Genomic DNA, 15,563 nt, shown 5'->3' with positions numbered 1-15,563 from the left:
GGGATCTTCTGTTGAATCTGACCATTAATCTTGATGGTTGTACAGTCATCTCAATTAAAACTGTGAAGGACCTCGGCGTTACTCTGGACCCTGATCTCTCTTTTGACGAACATATCAAGACTGTTCCAAGGAAAGCTTTTTTCCATCTACGTAACATTGCAAAAATCTGAAACTTTCTGTCCAGAAATGATGTATAAAAATGTATCCATGCTTTCGTCACTTCTAGGTTAGACTACTGTAATGCTCCACTTTCCGGCTACCTTGATTAAGCACTAAATAAATTTCAGTTAGTGCTAAACACGGCTGCTAGAATCTTGACTAGAATCCATTTTTATAGAATGGTCTGCCTATCCATGTGAAAGACACAGACTCGGTCTCGACCTTTAAGTTATATTGAAGACTCATCTCTTCAGTAGGTCCTATGATTGAGTGTAGTCTGGCCCAGGAGTGTGAAGGTGAATGGAAAGGCACTGGCGCAACGAACCGCCCTTGCTCTCTGCCTGGCCGGTTCCCCTTTCTCCACTGGGATTCTCTGCCTCTAACCCTATTACAGGGGCTGAGTCACTGGCTTACTGGTGCTCTTCCATGCCATCCCTAGGAGGGTTGCGTCACTTGAGTGGGTTGAGTCACTGACGTGATCTTCCTGTCTGGGTTGGCGCCCCCCTTGGGTTGTGCCGTGGCGGAGATCTTTGTGGGCTATACTTGTCTTTGTCTCAGGTTGGTAAGTTGGTGGTTGAAGGTATCCCTCTAGTGGTGTGGGGGCTGTGCTTTGACAAACTGGGTGGGGATATATCCTGCCTGTTTGGCCCAGTCCGGGGGTATCGTCAGATGGGGCCACAGTGTCTCCCGACCCCTCCTCTCTCAGCCTCCAGTATTTATGCTGCAGTAGTTTGTGTCGGGGGCTAGGGTCAGTCTGTTATATCTGGAGTATTTCTCCTGTCTTATCCGGTGTCCTGTGTGAATTTAAGTATGCTCTCTCTAATTCTCTCTTTCTTTCTTTCTTTCTCTCTCTCGGAGGACCTGAGCCCTAGGACCATGCCTCAGGACTACCTGGCATGATGACCAGTCAAAACTGTTCGCTGCTCTGGCACCCCAATGGTGGAACAAACTCCCCCACGACGCCAGGTCAGCGGAATCAATCACCACCTTCCGGAGACACCTGAAACCCCACCTCTTTAAGGAATACCTAGGATAGGATAAAGTAATCCTTCTAACCCCCCCCCCCCCCCCCTTAGAGTTAGATGCACTATTGTAAAGTGGTTGTTCCACTGGACATCATAAGGTGAATGCACCAACTTGTAAGTCGCTCTGGATAAGAGCGTCTGCTAAATGACTTAAATGTAATGTAAATGTAAATGACTCCTTGCTGTCCCCAGTCCACCTTGCCGTGCTGCTGCTCCAGTTTCAACTGTTCTGTCTGCGGCTATGGAACCCTGACCTGTTCACCGGACCTGCTGTTTTCAACTCTCTAGAGACAGCAGGAGCAGTAGAGACACTCTGAATGATCGGCTATGAAAAGCCATCTGACATTTACTCCTGAGGTGCTGACCTATTGCACCCTCGACAACCACTGATTATTATTATTTGACCCTGCTGGTCATCTTTGAACATTTGAATATCTTGGCCATGTTCTGTTATAATCTCCACCCGGCACAGCCAGAAGAGGACTGGCCACCCCGCATACCCTGGTTCCTCTCTCGGTTTCTTCCTAGGTTCTGGCCTTTCTAGGAAGTTTTTCCTAGCCATAGCTGACATAAGGGCTTTATAAATACATTTGATTTGATCAATAATACAGGCAGGCCTACTTAATAATAATGATTTTATTACTAAAATTCTAAATATTTCAATAAGCATTTTTTATATATATATTATATAAAGTAAAATATTACTGTCTACACACATCCCATTAAAATAACGCCTAGGTTATCCTACTATTTTACAATCAGAATGATTAATGTGAATATATATTTAAAATCTATAGAGGAACACAACTACAAGTAGCCTACCCTACCTCAATGCGGAGTGCAATCCCATAATCTAACTGTCACATCTGCTCCTGCAATACCCTCTACTGCTCATCATGTGTCTCCACTCCCCCAGCACTCTCTCCCTCTTGCTGTGTGTGTGTGTGTGATTGTGTGGGCGGAGACAGGTGTGCTGGAGTCAGAGCAGATCACCACCAGCTGCAACCTGTCCATAATCAAGACCTCTACAAATCCTCAGTCCTGCCACTTCCACCCTGCCAAATCATAATCTCTGCTCAGTCAGTCTACGCGTCTAGCCATTTGTTACTATTAGATCCTGTTGTGCCTGTTTTCCTTGCCTGATGCTGTTTTCCTCTCAGCTACAGTTCCGCCCGATCTGACTCTGGTCCCTGTCTCATAATCCTGCTACTCTGTCCTGGATTCCCCACTCTACTACTCCCTTGGATTCCCCTCCGGACCTGCTTACCCTGTCCCAACCACTCTCGCTCCAGCCTCAGCTTCCGCACCTGGTTTCCTGAAATCCACCCGAGCTTCCCCTGGCCTGCATTCCATTTTCCCCGTGTTTCAAGAAATACCTTAGTTACTTCATCCCAGTCCCCTCGTCTGACTCTGCTCTTGGGTTCCCCTGTTCCACTCTGTAACACTAACAACATACTATGAATCTAAGTTTGAAGGTTTTATACAAAGCTCTTATACAGAGGACACCCCTCAACTTCCATCAAGGTTTCTTGGCGTTCTTGCTAAGCTTGTCACCAAGCTGTTGGATCAAGTCAGCTAGTTCTTCTGTGGCCTGAGACTTCTCTTCCAGAAGCTCATATCGCAGGCTGGAGATGTCCTGCTTGATCTCCTTCAGCTCCCCTGCAAATGATGCACCACAGGTTATTAATCACTCAATCCACTACAGCTTCATGTCACGGCCTTGCATTTGTAAGAATGATCAGTCTTCTGTTAAGAGGGCACAACAGCTTTCTGATCTTACATATGGATTAGAGGTCGACCGATTAATCGGAATGGCCGATTAATCGGGGCCGATTTCAAGTTTTCATAACAATCGGAAATCGGTATTTTTGGGCGCCGATTTGCCAATTAAATTATATATTTTTTTACACCTTTATTTAATCTTTATTTAACTAGGCAAGTCAGTTAAGAACACATTCTTATTTTCAATGACGGCCTAGGAACGTTCTGCCTCGTTCAGGGGCAGAACGACAGATTTTTAACCTTGTCAGCTCGGGAGATCCAATCTTGCAACCTTACAGTTAACTAGTCCAATGCTCTAACACCTGATTACATTGCACTCCACAAAGAGCCTGCCTGTTAGCGAATGCAGTAAGCTAAGGTAAGTTGCTAGCTAGCATTAAACTTATCTTATAAAAAACAATCAATCAATGACTGTCATTGCTCCAATGTGTACTTAACCATAAACATCAATGCCTTTCTTAAAATCAATACACAAGTATATATTTTTAAACCTGCATATTTAGCTAAAAGAAATCCAGGTTAGCAGGCAATATCAACCAGGTGAAATTGTGTCATTTCTCTTGCGTTCATTGCACGCAGAGTCAGGGTATATGCAACAGTTTGGGCCGCCTGGCTCTTTGCGAACTAATTTGCCAGAATTTTACGTAATTATGACAACATTGAAGGTTGTGCAATGTAACAGGAATATTTAGACTCATGGATGCCACCCGTTTGATAAAATACGGAACGGAATAAACGTTTTGTTTTCGAGGTGATAGTTTCCGGATTAGTCAAAGGTATATGGTTTAGAGAGAAATAGTTGACGCGTTATAATTCCTGTAATAACTTGCGTCTGAACTTGAAAGGGGTTCCTTCGTTATTTTACCGTTCATGTCTTCCATAGAGAATGTCTTGATCTATTTCAAATAAGGTCTGTGTTTCGTGCAGGCTCAAACCGCCTCGACGTTTTGATACAAGTGTAAATCTCACTAGGATAAGGTAACGTTTGTCAACATATTTTCATAAATCCACTCTACAAAAAAAATTATCTTCGCTTATATTTAGCCAAGATTGATCAGAGTTACCTTGTCCTATGGATATCTACACAGTTATAAAATTGGCACGGTGGTGTAAGCCTACACGAAACACAGACCTTATTTTAAGTGAATCTAAAAATATCCTATGGAATGAAGGAACCGCTTTTCAGATTTTGCTAGAAGGTGTCATGGGAATTATGACTCACACTTTGGTTGTCAATTCTTACCATGCCCATTATTAAAATAGGATTTCCTGCATATAGAAATTAAAGTTTTTGTTTTCAACATTCATCACAGGTAACTTAAACTCTATTTTTATTCAAACAGGTGAGAGTATTTGTCTCCTAAGCAGACTCTTCAGTATCATTGTCACTTCAGAGCTGTGTGTGTGTATTTATGTATTATATTAAGTTAAAATAAGTGTTCATTGTTCATTCAGTATTGTTGCAATTGCCATTATTACAAAAATGTGTGCGTGTGTATGATATATATATAAAAAAATATATATATAAAATCGGCCGATTACTCGGTATCAGCTTTTTTTTGTCCTCCAATAATCGGTATCGGCGTCTAATATGAATCATAAATCACCTTCGTTGATTTCGTCATTTTCACTGTCAACCTGAGCCTTTAGCACATATTGCTTAATGAGCCTCTTCATCAGTTTCTGTCAAGAAAAGAGAGAATCTTAAGACAACAGTTCAAAATGTAGCACTTCTGAGTATCGTCTGATCTTGCTAATTAATCAAATTGACTGGTATGGAGGAAGTACCTGGTATCGAGTAGGATGTTTAATGGTGAAGTCATCTTGCCCTGATGTCCTCGTTTGAGGTCTGTACTGCTTGATCTGAAACAGAACAGAAACCACACACGCATTAAAAAATCCATTAAAGACTGACAACATCTAACGAGGCAGATATACAAATCGGCTACAGCCACTCCCTCAAAGCCGACTTCTGACCTTAAATCGCAAATTGATCATGGCCGTCTCCCGCTGGTTGTCTTGGAGACAGGCTTTGGCCTTGCACAGCCTCACCAGACAAGCCCTTGTGCGCAGGACTAGGTAGTAGAAGGACTTGGGGCTGGGAACCAGGTTAAATGGTGGGGGAAGAGTATGTCCCTCGTCAAAGTAGGACAGCCAGAGTTTAGCACGGGCAAACTTCCACTCCACATCAGCATCCTCCTGTTGAGATTGAGACAGACCTCCAGTGAGAGCATAATTGGAGAGTGATAGGAGAGAGGCAATGACTCATTTATTTTAACTCATTTAGTATGGTCTGATTATTTTACAAAACTGCTCGCAACATTACACTCATAAAATGGTACATGAATACAACATGAACATAACAGTATAATACTCACACATACTCTAAATGGACATTATTCCCCTTTGAACTCAAAACCGTGATTATTGACATTTGATTTCCTGTGAATTCCCTTGTGGTGTTCAGGCATATTGCTTCCTAGTCTCACCTCAATCTCCTGATAGGAGTGATTGATCATTGCAATCAGCATGTTGAGCAGTACGATTACCATGGTTACATTGTAGATGCCAAAGAGAACATAACCAATGTTCTCTATGAACTTATGGTCATACTTCAAGACCACAGAGATAACTTCAGACAAGCCGAAGATGGACCAAAATAGAGTCTTAAAGCTCTCCTCCACTCTGTGAACACATATAAACACAAATAATCAAACACAACACACACAGACTCACGCACACACACACACACACACACACACACACACACGCGAGCGGTATACGTGTGGACACAGACATTAACACATAACACACAAAATGAATAAATACACATACATCTCTACTTAAAGCATTTCATTTACAAGAATAGGCAGGAGGGTACTTACGTGGTGAAGGCAGGGTTGTACTTGGCACCAAGGTAATAAGAATATAGATTGAACATGCCAATCATGAAAGCCAGGAAGACCATTATGAAAATGACCATGAACTTGACGATGTCCTTGACCGTCCGGCCTAGGGAGATTTGAAGTGGGCCGAAGCTCTCATTGGCAGGCAAGATGTAGGCAATGCGGGAGAAACTGAGCACCACTGCAATGGAGTACAAACCCTCGGAGATGAGCTGAGGATCGGAGGGTAACCACCTGTTCCTTGCTGAGAGAGCGAGAGAGAAACGGTGGCAGCACTTGTTCGTTTTATGACACAAAGGTTACTGTAATGCTACATACACACCATGTTAGCCTGTAGACAGAGTTGGACCTATGCTATTATTATAATCATCTTTTAATAAAAACGTATCACTTTCACTGACCATGGGTGTAATAGGCTACATTTGGAGGCAGTGAGGCGTTGCTCAGGTCTATGTTGGGCATGTTGGGAACAGTTGGGCATGTTGGGAACATACATGTCCACATACAACTGGGTCTCAGAGGCCCTCAGGAAGGCCATGAGCCGAGCCGTGAAGGATGCCACGAAGATGGACAGCATGCCAAAGTCTAGTACGTTCCAGAGGTGCATGATATACTCCCTTGGCCCATCAGCCCAGATCTCCTTACACTCCGACCAGATCATCCCTAACAAATAGAAGAGTGCTTTTCAGTGCAAAAGCCATCTGTTTGGAGCATACGAGTGAAATTATTTCAGTACATTCAGATTTCATTCAGATTATACAGTGGTAAAGAGATATGAACAAGGAGATATGAATAGACTGGATAATAATGTCTCTCCCACAAAAGCAGCTCTTTGTAAATCAGTCATTTACCAATCACCCAATTCATGATGAGCATCTCAGTCCACGAGAATTGACTGGTTTTGACCCTGAACACCTGAAGAGGGTGGTCTGTTATAGTCTCGTTGGGAAGGTTCTTTACTCCCTCGAAGCGGTCCGAGGCATTGATTACCAGCAGTCCAAGAAAGATGGTGAATGAAACAGCATGGGCCACAAACTTCATGAAGGGGCTACGGAGAATCTGACCGAACTGATACAGAGGAAATCAACCACATAAACAGGAACTATCAACCTCATGATATATACCAAAATCAAATCAAATTTTAATTGTCACATGCACCGAATACAAAAGGTGTAGACCTTACAGTGAGATGCTTACTTACAAGCCCTTAACCAACAATGCAGTTAAGAAAAATAAGTGTTAAGAAAAAAAGAAAAATAACATAATTAAAGAGCAGCAGTAAAATAACTGTAGCGAGTGGATATACAGGGGGTACGGGTACAGAGTCAATGTGCGGGGGCACAGGTTAGTCTAGGTAATTGAGGTAATATGTACATGTAGGTAGAGGTAAAACATGTATTTAAAAAAATATATTATTATTATTTTCTGTTTTGTTTTTATTTAACCTTTGTTTAACTAGGCAAGTCAGTTAAGAACAAATTCTTATTTACAATGACGGCCTACCCCGGCCAAACCCGGATGACGCTGGGACGATTGTGCGTCGCCCTGTGGGACTCCCAATCACGGCTGGATGTGATGCAGCCTGGATCATGTGTTAATGAGTGATTCTGAGAAGACAATAGAAAGGGGATTGTGTATGTACCTTACTGCAGGGCACTATCCAGTATGCGATTGAGAGGAAAGGAAGGCCAATAGCCACTCCCAGGACTATCCAGCATTTCACCCCAGCAGACTGCTGCCTAAGTCCAGCTAGGTTCTCATACCACAGGGTCAGGAGCTGCTGCTGGCAGTTAGGATGGGCCACAAACTGATGGGCCACAAACATAATGAAAAATAACTTTGACATACTACAACATTGATAACCAGAGGCAGAGGTTGTCTGTTTTGTCATACCTTGCATGTTATTGCATTGTAGAATCCCTACATTGATGGTTGTTAAACAGCTGTAAAACACCTATTTCATTTAGGCCCCATTCCAGTTTTTCTTTATAATAAACACTTTATAGGGGACGGGCAGAATGGGAAAATGTACTCAAAAGTGTGTTTCTCATTGTGCCCTTGAGATTGATTGCTATTCAAATGAAGACTACTGAGTGTTGTTAAAGACAATTACAGACACACACAAACACCAGAGGGAGATTAACATTTAAAATGGCCTTTTGAAAAAAATATGTTTGATTCAGCTTGAGTGATTCAGCTAACCTTCTTGACCTCGTACTTAATGGCCAGTTTGACCCGACTGAGGCAGGGTCGACTGTGATCGCCGGGCAGAGCTTGGTCCACATCCCCATTCAAAATGGCCTCCACCTCCTCCGTGTTTCTGCATAAGTCAAGCACTCCCACCACAAAGTCCTTACACTGCATGGACAGCTTCCTGTAGTCATTCTACACAGAGAGAAGAGAGAGAGAGAATTATGTAAGAATGATTGAAAATGATGCAAACTCCAGGGGTCACAACTTTTGATGGATTGCTATTATGTGTCAGTCTCACTTTTTGGTCTGCATGTAAAATATTCTAATAGAAACCTGGAACACCACAGATCAACTATTTCTGCACTGACAAATCCTGCATATATTATCTTCTCTCATGAAGGTAGGGTGTGTGAGAGTTGGAGTTTGAATGCCAATGTTTGTCACACATTTTGGTTCTTAATAATGAGCATAAATTGTGCATTTGTGCGCACACATTTCTACATGTCTTTCTGAGGCTATTCCTCAGAAAGAGGATAAACTGTATGTGTGCTTGTGAGTGTGTCTTTGTGACTAACTTCATACCCGTGTTAATCCTCAACCCAAACCACTTTTTGGTTTGATTAGCTTGATTACTGAGAGGTCAGTAGTCAGGACAAAATAACAAAAATATTAGACAGAACTCTCTGTGGATTACTTTTAATTAACAGCTCCCTCATACAGTAACAGAAGGATTCATAGTCGGCCCTAGGCATAAGCGACTGCTTAGGGCGCCCGAGCCGCTAGGGGTCCTCCGACCATTTGTTGTTGCAAAATCTCTCCGTCCCATGGAAAAATGTGTAGAATTGCAGCAAACTTGCTTTAAAAAAATCACTTAGGGCCCAAAAAAGGCTTGGGCCGGCCCTGCCAGGAGTCAACAGACTGGATATAAAAATCCTTGATTAATATTGTTCTTCTCTCACTGATTCTGAGAATTTAATTCCCCTTTGAGTGAATGTGGCTTATCTACAGGCACGTGCACAGATAGAGGTCTAAGGGTGCCTGAGCACCTGTCCTTTTGCCCTCCTACGAGAAAAGTGCCCTTCAGATTGGTGGCATTTTAAAATTATTACATTTTTATTTCCCTTATAGTCTATTTTCTCTCTTGTTAATTAAATACAATGGCTTTCAAACTAGCTATAGTTATTTCTCATGTTTTAATCTTGGAGTGTCCACAGGCAGACGCTACCGGCGATGAACAATAGTGTAGTGGCTTATACCTTTTAAATTGCGTGTCATCTCACAGTCAGGAACAGGGAAGGCTTTAATTTGACTGTTTGTTAGTAGGCCTAAAAGGCAGATGTCAGTAGCAGAACAAATTCCAATCACTGACCCCAGGAAGACTAGCTGTCGCCATTGGCATCGGATAATGGGGATCCCAATAAAATCTAAAGACTAGTTAGATTGTTTCAACAGAATAGATAACTAGCTAGCTACATTTGCATTTGCTTGGATCAGCTTATCAGGCCACATCAGCCCACCGCTGTTTTCCCTCTCTTTGAGCAGTAGGCTAATTTCGAACCATGTCACAAGGTCAAAGACTGATTTGAGCGCGTTCACAATTTTCATTTTCTCAGAGAGGGTTCCAATAATATAAGAGTGTTTAATTTGCGGGAGTGTACTGAACATGAACTATATCTAGAGAGAGAGGAAAAGGGAAAGAGATGTGTGAGAATTATTGAAATGGGTCACATGGGTCAGTCTCTCCCTTAATGTTCTGCATCTAAAATATTCCAATAGAAACCTGGAAACCCAGAGACCAACCTTTTCTGCACTGACAAATACTGTGTATATTTTCTTACCTCATTAAGGCAGGGTGTGAGAGTATGAGTTTGCATGCCAATGTTAGTGTTTGTCACACATAATGGTTCTTTATAATGAGCATGAACTGTGTGTGTGCGTCTGTGTGTGTTGGCGTGCGTCTACGTTTTTGTGTTCTGTGTGGCTCAGTTGGTAGAGCATGGAGCATGCAACACCAGGGTTGTGGGCTCAATTCCCACAGGGGACCAGTAAGAAAATAAAAAATTTATTAAAATGTATGCACTCACAACTGTAAGTCACTCTGGATAAGAGTGTCTGATAAATTATTAAAATGTATGAGGAGATACTGTATTTGTGTGTGTCTATATTCATACCCATCAATTTTAAACCTCAACACAATATTTGGAGAGGTCAGTAATCAGGATAAAATTGATTAGACAGACCTGTGGAGTATTTTTTATGAACAGCTCCAACAATACCAGGAGTCAACAAACTGGATATGAAAATCCCTGATTAGACTTATTCTTGAAAAAGCTACATGAATTTTAAGGGTGGGTAATATGTTGCAAAGCCTGACATACAGTACACTCAGATATTGCAATAATTTCTAAACATGTCACAAGGTCAATGACTCATTTGGGCGTGTTCCCAATCTTAATTTTCTCAAAGCGGTTCCAATAATATAAGTGTGTCATCACTCCAATAATATTTGAGCGTAGTGCACATGTATTACCTGATTTGATCTCTGCTCAATTAATCATGTCTGTGTGATCAAAAGACTGAAATCAGCTCTTTCAGAAATATCGGCACAAAGCTTTGTGCCCATATTGTTAAATTAGTGAGAGGGTGGAGAGCATATGAGAGAGAAAGGAAGCCAATACATTACACCGATGAAAATATTATTTAACAGTAAATCCCCTTCTTCCAATCCTCAAGCTTGGTCTTTGTGTTTCTCACCTTGAACTCAGTCTCGATGTTGGCGAGGCGAGCCAGCTCGTTGCTGAGCTCCAGAGCGGTGAATACAGGGTCCTCACTAGACAGGGACAGGTAGGCAGCGCTGGCTAGCCCTTTATAAGCATTCATCCTGGAGCGGGAGTGGCTGAACGAGTCACGGCACTGCTTGTCATGACACTCGCTACACTTACAGAAGTAGTCATGGGGCTTCTCGATACGGGCTCCCTTCATCAACAGAGTGTGCACTATCTCGTACTCCTGGCAGTGTGCAGCCAGGATGACCGGGGTCACGTCATGGGAGAAACGCGTGCCATCTTCGTCGTAGGCATAAAAGTCATCATCTCGTAGCTCCTGCTCCAGGGGGCTTAAAGTGAGGCGTAGCCCACCTCCGAATGCAGGGTGGGCCAGGATAGCCTCTACGATACGCACATAGCCCTTACTGATGGCCAAGAGGAGGCCATCGCCCACACGAGCAAGACCCTCCTTCTTCAGCAGTAGTTCTGTCACTTCCAAGTGCTCATTACCCACGGCCAACTGCAGTGCATTCTGGCCCATGTAGTCCACACAGTTGACGTTGAGGGTCTTGGACTCTTCCAGCATCTTACGCACCACTGGGACGTTCGAGGAGGTGTGGTATATGGCCAATAAACCCGACTAAGAGCTGTTCTTATGCACTACACAACGTGCCTGGACACAGCCTGGACAAATACCACCATCCCTGAGGTGCCTTATTACTATTATACACCGGTTACCAACGTAATTAGAGTATAAATGTTTTGTCGTACCTGTGGTATACGGTCTGATATACCACGGCTGTCAGCCAATCAGCATTTAGGGCTTGAACCACCCAGTTTATAATACACAACATCCTTGGTCTGCTGAGTTTTTTTATTGAGCAACTGGATGACAGGTGTCGGTCTCTCTATGGAGAGAGGTGTAATCGGCATCTGTTGAATTCTGACGGCTTTGATTGAAAGCCAAACGTTTGCTGTACAGTACTAGCTAAGCAAAACATATCCTGAAGTCCTGATGGGGACTTCTGTCTCAATCCAGTCCTCTCTATATAGGGTTCATATGCTCAGTTAAATAAATGCTGCCTCATGGTGTTCTTTAAGTAACCTACACTCAGAAAGCTGTACAATCTGTTCAGTCCAATGACAGCTGCCCAGCTACTTGTAAAATGAAGCGGAAGGATGGGCCCGGGGATATGTTACCACCATTCATAGCCCCAATTCATAAATGGGGCTATGAATGCAGGCCTGACAGTCCATGTGATCAACAGGATACAATAGTTTTACACATATTTGGCTATATTATGTTTGTTTGCAAATGCTAAAAATGAGAGCGTTATAAATAATATATCATAAACAGGCCTACTCATAATTTGGATGATATAAAGGTAAGACAGGTGTAAGAAGATAGTTGTACTACACTCATGAGCAGTGCCGACACGTCATTCAAGGCAGGTGGGGCTCCAAAAAATATATACACAGTTGAAGTCGGAAGTTTACATACACCTTAGCCAAATACATTTAAACTCAGTATTTCACAATTCCTAACATTTAATCCTAGTAAATAATTCCCTGTTTTAGGCCAGTTAGGATCACACTTTTATTTTAGAATGTGAAATGTCAGAATAATAGTAGAGAGAATGATTTATTTCTACATTTATTTCTTTCATCACATTCCCAGTGGGTCAGAAGTTTACATACACTCAATTATTATTTGGTAGCATTGCCTTTAAATTGTTTAACTGGGGTCAAACATTTTGGGAAGCCTTCCACAAGCTTCCCACAATAAGTTGGGTGAATTGTGGCCCACTCCTCCTGACAGAGCTGGTGTAACTGAGTCAGGTTTGTAGGCCTCTTTGCTCGCACACGCTTTTTCAGTTCTGCCCACACATTTTCTATGGGATTGAGGTCAGGGCTTTGTGATGGCCACTCCAATAACTTTACTTTGTGGTCCTTAAGCCATTTTACCACAATTTTGAAAGTATGCTTGGGGTCATTGTCCATTTGGAAGACCCATTTGCGACCAAGCTTTAACTTCCTGACTGATGTCTTGAGATGTTGCTTCAATATATTCACATGATTTTCCGTCTTCATGATGCCATCTATTTTGTGAAGTGCACCAGTCCCTCCTGCAGCAAAGCACCCCCACAACATGATACTGCCAACCCCGTGCTTCACGGTTGGGATGGTGTTCTTCGGCTTGCAAGCCTCCCCCTTTTTCCTCCAAACATAACGATGGTCATTATGGCCAAACCGTTCTATTTTTGTTTCATCAGACCAGAGGACATTTCTCCAAAAAGTACGATCTTTTTTTGTCCCCATGTGCAGTTGCAAACCAGGGTCTGGCATTTTATTGCGGTTTTGGAGCAGTGGCATCTTCCTTGCTGAGCGGTTTTTCAGTTTATGTCGAAATAGAGCTCGTTTTACTGTGGATATAGATACTTCTGTACCTGTTTCCTCCAGCATCTTCACAAGGTCCTTTGTTGTTGTTGTGGGATTGATTTGCACTTTTCGCACCAAAGTATGTTCATCTCTAGGAGACAGAATGCATCTCCTTCCTGAGCGGTATACCGGCTGCGTCGTCCCATGGTGTTTATACTTGCAAACTATTGTTTGTACAGATGAACGTGGTACCTTCAGGCATTTGAAAATTGCTCCCATGGATGACCCAGACTTGTGGAGGTCTAAAAATAAAATTGACTAATTTCTTTTGATTTTCCCATGATGTCATGAAAAGAGGCACTGAGTTTGAAGGTAGGCCTTGAAATACATCCACATGTACACCTCCAATTGAGTCAAATGATGTCAATTAGCCTATCATAAGCTTCTAAAGCCATGACATCATTTTCTGGAATTTTCCAAGCTGTTTAAAGGCACAGTCAACTTAGTGAATGTAAACTTCTGACCCACTGGAATTGTGATACGGTGAATTATAAGTGAAATAATCTGTCTGTAAACAATTGTTGTAAAAATTACTTGTGTCATGCACAAATTAGATGTCCTAACTGACTTGCCAAAACTATAGTTTGTTAACAAGAAACTTGTGGAGTGGTTGAAAAACGAGTTTTAATGACTCCAACCTAAGTGTATGTAAACTTCCGACTTCAACTGTACAGTGCTCTCGGAAAGTATTCAGACCCCTTGACTTTTTCCACATTTTGTTACGTTACAGCCTTATTCTAAAATAGATTTTTTTTAAATAATTCCCCCTTATCAATCTACACACAATACCCCATAATGACAAAGCAAAAACAGTTTTTTAGAAATATTTGCAAATTTATAAAAACTCATATCACATTTACATAAGTATTCAGACACTACTCAGTACTTTGTTGAAGAACCTTTGGCAGCAATTACAGCCTTGAGTCGTCTTGGGTATGACGCTACAAGCTTGGCACACCTGTATTTGGGGAGTTTCTTCCATTCTTCTCTGCAGATCCTTAAGCTCTGTCAGGTTGGATGGGGAGCATTGCCGCACAACTATTTTCAGGTCACTCCAGAGATGTTCAATCGGGTTCAAGTCCGGGCCCTGGCTGGGCAATTCAAGGACATTCAGAGACTTGTCTTAAAGCCACTCCTGCGTTGTCTTGGCTGCGTGTTCATCGTCGTTGACCTGTTGGAAGTTGAACCATGCCCCAGTCTGAGGTCCTGAGCGCTCTGGAGCAGGTTTTCATCAAGGATCTATCTGTACTTTGCTCTGTTCATCTTTTCTCAATCCTGACTAAAACAGCATGATGCTGCCACCACCATGCTTCACTGTAGGCATGGTGCCAGGTTTCCTATAGATGTGACGCTTGGCATTCAGGACAAAGAGTTCAATCTTGGTTTCATCAGACTAGAGAATCTTGTTTCTCATGGTCTGAGAGTCCTTTAGGTGCCTTTTGGCAAACTCCAAGCGGGCTGTCATGTGCCTTTTACTGAGGAGTGGCTTCTGTCTGGCCACTCTACCATAAAGGCCTGATTGGTAGAGTGCTGCAGAGATGGTTGTTCTTCTGGAAGGTTCTCCCATCTCTACAGAGGAACTCTAGAGCAATGTCAGAGTGACCATCGGGTTCTTGGTCACCTCCCAGACCAAGGCACTTCTCCCCTGATTGCTCAGTTTAGCCGGGCGGCCAGCTCTAGGAAGAGTCTTCTTCAAAACCTCTTCCACTTAAGAATGATGGCGACTACAGTGGTCTTAGGTACTTTCAATGCTGCAGACATTTTTTGGTATCCTTCCCCAGACATAATCCTGTTTCTGAGCTTTAAGGACAATTGCTTTGACCTCAGGGCTTGGTTTTTGCTCTGACATGCACTGTCAACTGTGGGACCTTATATAGACAGATGTGTGCCTTTCCAAATCATGTCCAATCATTTGAATCTACCACAGGTGGACTCCAATCAAGTTGTAGAAACATCTCAAGGATGATCGATGGAAACAAGATGCACTTGAGCTCAATTGAGTCTCATAGCAAAGTGTCTGAATACTTATGTAAATGTGATCCGTTTTTTATTTTGAATTGAAAATCCTGTTTTCACTTTGTCATTATGGGGTATTGTGTGCTGATTGCTGAGGATTTTTATTTATTTAATCCATTTTAGAATAAGGCTGTAACGTAACAAAATGTGGAAAAGGTTAAGGGGTCTGAATACTTTCCGAAGGCACTGTATATATTTTTTTTTTTCCTTCTTCTTCTGTTTTGCATGTTATTTTGGAATTGATACGTGTCACATACCAGTTTGCAAACAATGTATCA

General features: G+C 42.4%; 1 pseudogene; it reads right to left on the bottom strand.

Moving 5' to 3' along the window:
* Positions 1-1,915: 1,915 nt before the first annotated feature.
* Positions 1,916-12,040, bottom strand: LOC139566974 (short transient receptor potential channel 7-like; annotated as a pseudogene).
* Positions 12,041-15,563: the final 3,523 nt, after the last annotated feature.

Source organism: Salvelinus alpinus, chromosome 1 (assembly GCF_045679555.1).
Source record: "Salvelinus alpinus chromosome 1, SLU_Salpinus.1, whole genome shotgun sequence".
NCBI lineage: Eukaryota > Metazoa > Chordata > Actinopteri > Salmoniformes > Salmonidae > Salvelinus > Salvelinus alpinus.
This window is presented reverse-complemented; position numbering and strand designations above follow the sequence as displayed.